General features: G+C 45.8%; 1 long non-coding RNA gene across 1 annotated transcript; it reads right to left on the reverse strand.

Annotated features, from left to right (window-relative positions):
* Positions 1-424: 424 nt before the first annotated feature.
* Positions 425-2196, reverse strand: LOC124688619. The gene is made up of 3 exons (XR_006998582.1): positions 2143-2196; positions 1789-1868; positions 425-513 (listed from the first exon to the last, which is right to left on the reverse strand). It is a non-coding gene; the product is annotated as an uncharacterized LOC124688619 (long non-coding RNA).
* Between the last annotated feature and the right edge of the window lie 6173 nt (positions 2197-8369).

Raw genomic sequence — 8369 nt, forward strand, 5'->3', positions numbered from 1 at the left:
TGGACGACCCAGATTGTTTTGCCCCTTTTGGACCCTCTGGTGGCCGGGTAGTCTAGGAACCTTTATAGGAAGAACAAGAAACATTTGAAGTTGCTATGACCCATTGGCCGAATTTGGGATGCAACCTGTTGCTGTTTTTTTGGCAGGAAAAAATAATTAAAACCTTCCAAAATTAACACTAATCAGAAAACCAAGTATCTACCTCAAATAGAACTAAATCATTTGCAAGAGCAACTCACCCTTAACCAAACTTGTATTGTTAAGAACTACACAAAAGCATGCTTTAACAATGCATTTAACGGAACTATACATTCCTTAACATATCACTCACAAAAAAAGATCAATACAATCGTGCTTGCTACATTTTCGTGGTTAGATAGCCTGGGCAAGATCAAACAAAAAGGGACCTTTTACTCACCAAACACATATCATGAACTTATGTTATCCTGTTCAAAGACACATCGAGCTTATATCTCACTTCCCTTCAGCGAATACAGCTATCCAAAAGAATCACTACGAAGGAAGAACAAGGACGACAAAATAAGCAACTGGGAAATAGCAACTACCTAGCCATAGTGAAATACAAACTACTAACTGGGCAACTCTTCACCAAACAGCGAACAATGGATAATTTGTCATTCAATATCAATAGTCAATTGCTATTATGTAAACCCAGAGTAAGGGATATTCTATCGTGTTCACAGTCAACCAGCTGGACTAAGCAATGAATATAAGTAACGTCCAATAATCCTGATGGCGAAAAGAGACTGAACAAAAAGCTTCTACCATGTACTATTTTAGCTCATGGTTGGAAGTTTGTACACAAAATAATCTACAAGATTGACAAGCACCCAATCGCTAACAATATCAACATCTCCCTAATGAGTCCAACATCATAATGCATTTACAGCTCGGACACTTGCACAAATCGACAGCCGAACCTACCGCTCCCCTTCCCACCCTTCAGTAGGATCTTACCGTTAGAAGTGAGAACTTGGATTAGAAAAGAAATACCATTTGTATGGCTAACTAATAATACATAGAAGAACATTGGATTTGTTTCCATGTGAAGAGCATGGTAATCCATACCTGAGGTCACCCTCCCCCTCACGCTGCTAGTTTTGAGTCAGAATGTTGTATGTATTCTTTGGAAAATTAAAAAACGAGAATTCAAAGGGAGATGTGATAAAACACATGCATACATAGCGGGTGCACAACAAAACACTAAAAACCCTACACCGTAGCCAATTAGATAACTGAGCATCATGCAACTTTCATACATTAGAAAAAAGGCTTTCAATTAGAAACATACATGAAAGCAGACAATCCTAATCAAGAAATTGATCCCACCTATACCTACAATGCGAACTCAGCGACCAAACCAATTTGCGCTAATTCACCACTGTACAGCTGATCCAAACCACCGGTACCAAAATTTTAATCCCCTTACTAATGCAGGCCCAGAAAAACTTTGTCCGTTGAAAGAAAAATTGATTCAACTATGCCACTTGTATTAATGAAGCACCATTATTATGACTAAAATGAGGAGGCAATTAGGAGACCTCTAGTCCAATTACACCAAAAGAACAAGGGCAACTGAGAACATATAATTTTCTGCGGTCCTACTTTAATGCAATTTCAAAATCAACAGGAACAAAAATAAGGTACACAAAGGCATATCAGCCATGGTACTACGGTAAAAGAAATGAGGGAATGAACCCAAAACGAAGATATGGTAGCTTGTATGCGCATGGGAACCTTTAGTGGCACGCATCGTCGATAAAGTACCTGTGCAAGAAGATCATGCAGGCCAAAAGTCCTACATGAGTCAGCACAGCAGAAGGAGCTCATCGGGGAATTTTTCCAGCCTAGTTGGACACCAAACATAATAAAAATGAAGACCAAATGAGTATAAAAAAGGGATATGAGATTGTACCAATTACCAAAATTACAACGCGAAGGGATATCTACAAAGTTATAATTTTTCCTAGAATAAATGGAGCTAGTTTCCTAGGACATGTCTGCAGAGCATTCAACATAACTGTAATCATAAACTGATTCATGAAGGACCCAACTCGAGAAAATGAATCTCAAATTATTAATGAGATGGTAACACTAAAAATCCACGAGGTGGCTAACTACCTTAATTTCATCAGCAAGCTCCTTTGGAGCAACCTTTTTGTTAAAGTAATCGGTCCGTTGTAGGGTCTTCTTTTGGTCCTATGAGTGGCACATATAGGTAGTTCGTCGAAAAAACATCTTCGATAAGGAGGAAAAGGTTGCCATTCATATCTCTAAAGCCCACTGAGAAGAGAAGAAGGAAATAAGCACCTCGGCATAAAAGAGCTTGTTTACCACCAGCTGGACAATGGCAGCTGAACCCAGAAACTGCAGCATGGTTTCTATCTGCTTGAAATTCCTGTCAGCTGGGTTTCTATCTGCTTGAAATTCCTGTCAGCTGCAGGGACACAGCCAGATCACCTAATTGCTGGTAAGAGAGTGTAAATTGTCATCCGCTATAAAAGCATGTGATTAAGGGCATGATTAATTAACCAATGATGCAAAGTAATGCAAACATATTACAAATACTTTGAAGCAACATCTTTTTTCCATTTTCAAATGTGTTAATACACAATAATCCCGTAACCCATCTCTACAGCCATCTTCTATTTTGAAGTCTGAATTAATAATTTTCTCTTGCCACTGGATATGCGTACCTAAAGCCAAGAATAGTTGTATGACTATTGTATAAAGGGCAGATCTAGTTGATAGGTTTTAACGACCCTCTCTACAAATAAGTATCAACCCAAGAAATAGTGAAATGCAATGACATGTTCAAATTACAGTTTCAAAATACTCACCTTATTTTTGTGAGCTCTTCTACCTCTTCGTTACTATAACCTTGAGTGCAACCAGAGAAAGACAACATATAAACTTCGTAAGTAACTCGAAGGAATACGAAAAAGAGCATTTTGGCGAAGTATCCTAATTTTTTGCTTAACCAAATCTTAGTTTCAGCTGTAAATCTCAGAGATGCATAATTTAGTCGGTACCACAGTTTCTAAATCTTCTTAGGTAAACTATTGTTTGCTAGCCTACCATCAATGCATCAATTCAATAGATAACTGAACCAAAATACTTTAACCCCGACAAAATACACTCGGTAGAAGATAATCATGGTAGTCTGCTCAACGGAATGGAATATAAGTTGTTAGCCTTTTTTCAGCACGAGCAAAGCTGTCAATGTAGCAATAAGATGTATACGAGTTATTTCAAAATGTACGGATGCGAAAAAGCAAAACTGAGTAAAGTTTATACGGAGTACATTGCAATAACAAAATATTATTATAAAAGCAATTGGAATGATGCATGAGTGCGGTCACATAAGGTATCTAAAAATAGCTTTCCTATATATGGATAGGAAGAAAGCCATAATAATATACTCTACATATTGGGATTGGGATTTGGATTTGGGAGCAGCTCACCTCCATCGATATCCTCACCTATGAGCGAGGAAAGAAAAAGATGTAGACCGGTCTGCTCCTTCTTGCTCTCCATCAATCTCCACAGCCGAGACCAACAGTGGCAACGTCTGAAATCAGACATGCTCACCGTTGCTCGACAACCGCCACTTCCCAAACCTTGGTTGTGACCTTAATGCCGCCCTGCGCAGCACGGTCAGCCCGCACCGCTCCAACTCGCGCCGGATAGCTGAGCACCATGGAGAGGCGACCACCTGCTCCCGTCATGTCGTGCCGCTCTCCTCGCTCCCTTACCCTGCTCGCCGTCAGCCCCTTCCAGTCCGTCCGCCCCCACTCGCTGCCGGTCCCTTCCAGTCCACCCGCTGCCGTCGAAGCCGACCGGCGCCACCCTTCAATTCCCCGCTCCCACGGCAGCCGCACCGGACCGGAACCACCCATCCCCATCCGAGTCCGACCCTCCCGGAAGACTTTCATCCAGCTCGCTCTGCGGGTAGAGATGCATTATAAACAATCATAAACAGCAGTAACAAAGCAATCCAAGCAGCCAGGTCGGGCTTCTTCTCCAATGGCTTCCCGCTTGCTCAACTCTTCAATCAGGTGGAGAAAGCCAATCCTAAGGGAAGAAAATCAAACTGAATAGATCGGTCTAAATTGACATCAAATGATCCCAAAGACAGGATCGAAACAATTACATCAACCAACGTCACTAAGCTCATGTCATCAAAAACATCTAACAGAACAAAGCTACTAAGAATCCATGCCATCTACGCCGGACTCGTCCTCCTCCCACTGAGGCCGGGTCGTCTCCCCTCCCAAAAATTCCAAAAAGGAGAGAAAGGAGGCAGAGCACAACACACCTCCTCCAGCTCGACGAGAGCCGCCGCCCTCCTTCCACCGGATCCTCCTTTGGGTCAACGCCACCCCAAGCCCCTCCTACCCCTGGTTCCGCACCTGCTCCTCCACCTCCGAGCCAGTGTCGCCCCTCGCTGCTCCGCCGCCTCTGTCCCAGCGCTGCTCCTCGAGCTTCCTTCAGGCGGACATAGTGCGCCAGGGAGGAGGCCGGCGAGACGCATCTCGAGGCGGCACACCTCACAAGTACGAGGGACTCGCTGATGCGCCGCCGCCCTCCTCTGGTACCCGCTCCTACAGCGCCTCCACCCGACGGAAGCCACCGCGCCGCCGCCCATCCGGTTCTCTCCGCTCGCCGCCCGACGGAAGGGTACCTTCCTTCTGAAGCTTGCCGAGCTAGAGAGAGAAGGGGGTAGTCGCGGGCGCGGGAGACGAGAGAGGTTGCCTCAGATATTTTCACCAGATCGAGATCTAGGTTTTCACAGCGGGATGTGCGCGACGGGGAGAGGCTTTCAGAAGGAAGGTACCCCAACGAGCTCGCACGGCTGCCTCCGACCGAATAACCCCGCACGGATCCGGTCCCAGATGTCATGGACTCGACAAGAGGCTGAGGAAGTGCCAAAATAATTTACAGATCGAACGGTCAGGGTGAAAAGCGGGAGACAGATTTACTGTGCATGGTCAAACGTGCGATCCGGATGGATTTGCCCCTCTCAGATGGCTTGCATGGCCGGGTAGTCTAGGATCATTTATAGGAGAAATGTACCAACTTCCTCTTCAGTTGCGATATATGCCGGGTTCACCATCACAACTGATTCTTCCCATGGTAATTTGGACTTCAATTCTGGATTAGATGTGACTTTTTCTATTCTAGCTATGTTTTTTTTCGAGGGCATATTTATATATCTATGTCTGTCTTGTGCACATCTTTTTATCCTTTGCTCCGGCTCTTTGATTTTCTTTTGATGATAGGCTTCATGTTGTTTTTCTAGCAAAACTTCCTGTTCTGTTGGGATATATGCCAGGTTCAACATGGCAATTGATTCTTTGCATGGGGTGATGCTCTTCAATTCACGATTAGCTTTTACTTGTTCTATTTTAGCTTTCTTTTTGTCCGGGTGCATATTTGCATATCTCCGTCTATCTTGTGCACATCTTTTTGTCCTTTTCTCTGGCTCTTTTGTTTTCTTTTGCTGATAGGCTTCACTGCGTTTTTTTAGCATTTTCTCTTTTTCTTCTTCTGTGCACCTTTTTGTCCTTTGCTCTGACTATTTTGTTTTCATTTGTTGATAGGCTTCACGAAGTTTTTTCAGGTTTTCCTGCTTTTTTTCATTCGTCATTCGTCATCCGTGCATACCGCTCTCTATCTCTTTTCTTTCTCTCTTCTTTGTCATCCATGATTTGATATTGCGACCCAAAAGCCTTGCCTGCATAAGAGTTTGTATAATGCTAGTATTAAACATGTTAATATCAATTAAGATGAAGCCAACACAACTTCTACCTTTTTTCTATTATATATTTGAAACACGCGAGCACTGAGAAACGAGTGCATAAAAATTAATGAAGTAACAATATGTGGAATCATTTTTTATTTTCTCGGTTTGTGTTTTTTTTACATCCGACCAGCCTTCTGCTTATATTGTTTTCTAACAAGCCAACCACAATGGCATACATCACTAAAGAAAGGGTATATGTTCATCCTATTCATCTATCATACTTAATTAAACATAGTCCTCTTAATAAACACCATAATAGTGGTTAGTGTATGTGTACCTTTGGTGGAGCACGTGCGAACGGAGTCCAGGCCAAATTGGCAGGCGAGATTAGACGATTTGGACGTTTCGAGCTAAATCGGCGAGCGAGACAAGTTGCAATGTTGAGCACAGGCGGCACACACGGGCAGGAGTGCAGGACGGCGAGGTTGCATGCCAATTGAGATAGGAGTCCTGGCCTTTTAGCACGGGCGGGACCGCGAGATTGGATGCCAATTGAGATGGGTTTCGATTCGATTTCCATCTTGACGAAGCTCGAGTCCTTTTCATATACGTGCACCCATGGGCTGCATCAGAGTCTGTATCGGAGTCGGAGAACAGCGGTTGTGCCGGATCGTGGGAGATAGAGGGTTCTTTTAATCCATGGCTGCGAGCAGAGCCCACAATCCCATACGTTCAATTAGCACAGACACACCACGTACAGAGGTTACTTAGGCAACCATATCTTGTTCAAACAAATCAGCGCGGTGCGGCTGTTTGTTGATTACATGCGCATTGATTCCACGGTCGAAGCAACCAAACCTCGTTTCTCAATGCACCACACATGGACGCACATGTATGTGTGGCCGTTTACGCCCAGTATATATTGTCCATCGCCGCGCCTCCCAAGCGGCAGTCCGCCTTGCCGCGCGCTCTTTCCTCCGCTCGTCGCACGCATATATGCTTGTTGGCATGATGATGCCGAGCTCGCCGGACTGGTCGGATGCTTTCCACGGCACACGGTTCGCCGCCCTGATTCCTTTTTGGCTTTGGGCTCATAGTGCCGCGCTTTCCTTTCTTGTGGCGCTTTCATACCCGACGAGTCCTCCCGCGCGTGCACCGCCCGGAGGCCGGAGCTGGCGCCCTTCGTCTCTTCGTTCCAGCCGGCCGCGTCCAACATCGGTCGCCAACCTCACTTCTTCTCTTCGTTCCAGTTGGTTGCACCCAACGTCGCTCGTCCACCTCGGCCTCTGCGGCATCCTCTACGTCGGCCTGCTCCACCTCTTTCTCCCGCGTCCGCCGCCACACACCTCCCGCGGCCAAGCTCGACGTCAGGCCCGTCGCCAAGCTCCACGCCCTCCGCCTGGCCGTTCCCTGCCGTCGCCTGGCCGCGGCCCCAGGTACGCGCCGCCTCAAGCCTCACCATGGTTGCGGCAAGGCCCACCACGGAAGCTCTGACCTCGTCCACGACGCTGTCCAGAGGAGGTAGACGTCGCTGTTGGCTGGATATCTATGGGGAGACGGCGGGTACGATGTTGAGTAGCCGAACTTGCAATCGATCTGTGGTTTCGGTGTAGAGTCAACTTCTTTTTATTTCCTTCAATGAGCAAAGCTAAACGGTGGACTCTTGCCGGAAGTATCGTGGATAGTTCCTGTTGGATACGGGCAACGCCATCAGAGCTCGTCACGTGCACGCGATACAAACCAAAGTTGGGATAGATTTGCTCTGCGAACTACGAAGGCGTATAGACGGTTGGACGAAGGCGTAATCTGTTGGACGAAAAGGGACCAAACCACGGAAACGTTAGCTCCTTTATTATTAGGTATAGATAGACTAGCAGAAGTGCCCGTGCGTTGCATCGGGAAGTAAATACTCAAACGCCGTCAACGAACCATTCTATGTTGGGTTTTTTATGGGAAAACAAATATTTTGTTGCCTCATTCATATTTACAATGAGAATAAAATTGTCCATTAACTAAATTTTGGTCAGTTAATAAGAATAACCTAACATTAAGAGCTAGAGCATGAATCTATTGTTCACGAATAATTGTTCTATTCAATTTATATAGAAAAGTCAATAGGTTTTAAAAACTCACACAAATTATTCCTCCTCGAAATAGGCTTTCGCCCACTATACTAATATAGCAACCATCCGATACAACAAAACAGCTAGGGCCGCAGCACAATCAAACTCAAATGAAAAGACAAAGAAAAGAAAAAGAAACTAATGCCGACACCGGTAGCTTTACAAAAACGAGGATGACTCCGCAACCGCTGCGGGTTTCCCTCGGTACGCGGAAGGGATTGGGGCACCCGCAGGCGTCGCCGCGTCGGAGTCGGACATGCCGACAAGGATTTCTCCCGAGCACCAAACCCACCACCCTGAACGCTCCGACATGCTCCACCAACCGCCACGTTCTTGGAGTCACCCTCGCAGTCGCACTGTGGTCACTGGAACATGGCCTAGAGGAAGAGACGACATGCAGCAGGGACGGGGGTAGCGGCACCACAACCGGGCGGGAGGGAACTACCTCCACCGCCTTCGCGGTCGCCGACCGGACATGG

This window comes from Lolium rigidum, chromosome 2, assembly GCF_022539505.1.
Source record: "Lolium rigidum isolate FL_2022 chromosome 2, APGP_CSIRO_Lrig_0.1, whole genome shotgun sequence".
NCBI classification, from domain to species: domain Eukaryota; kingdom Viridiplantae; phylum Streptophyta; class Magnoliopsida; order Poales; family Poaceae; genus Lolium; species Lolium rigidum.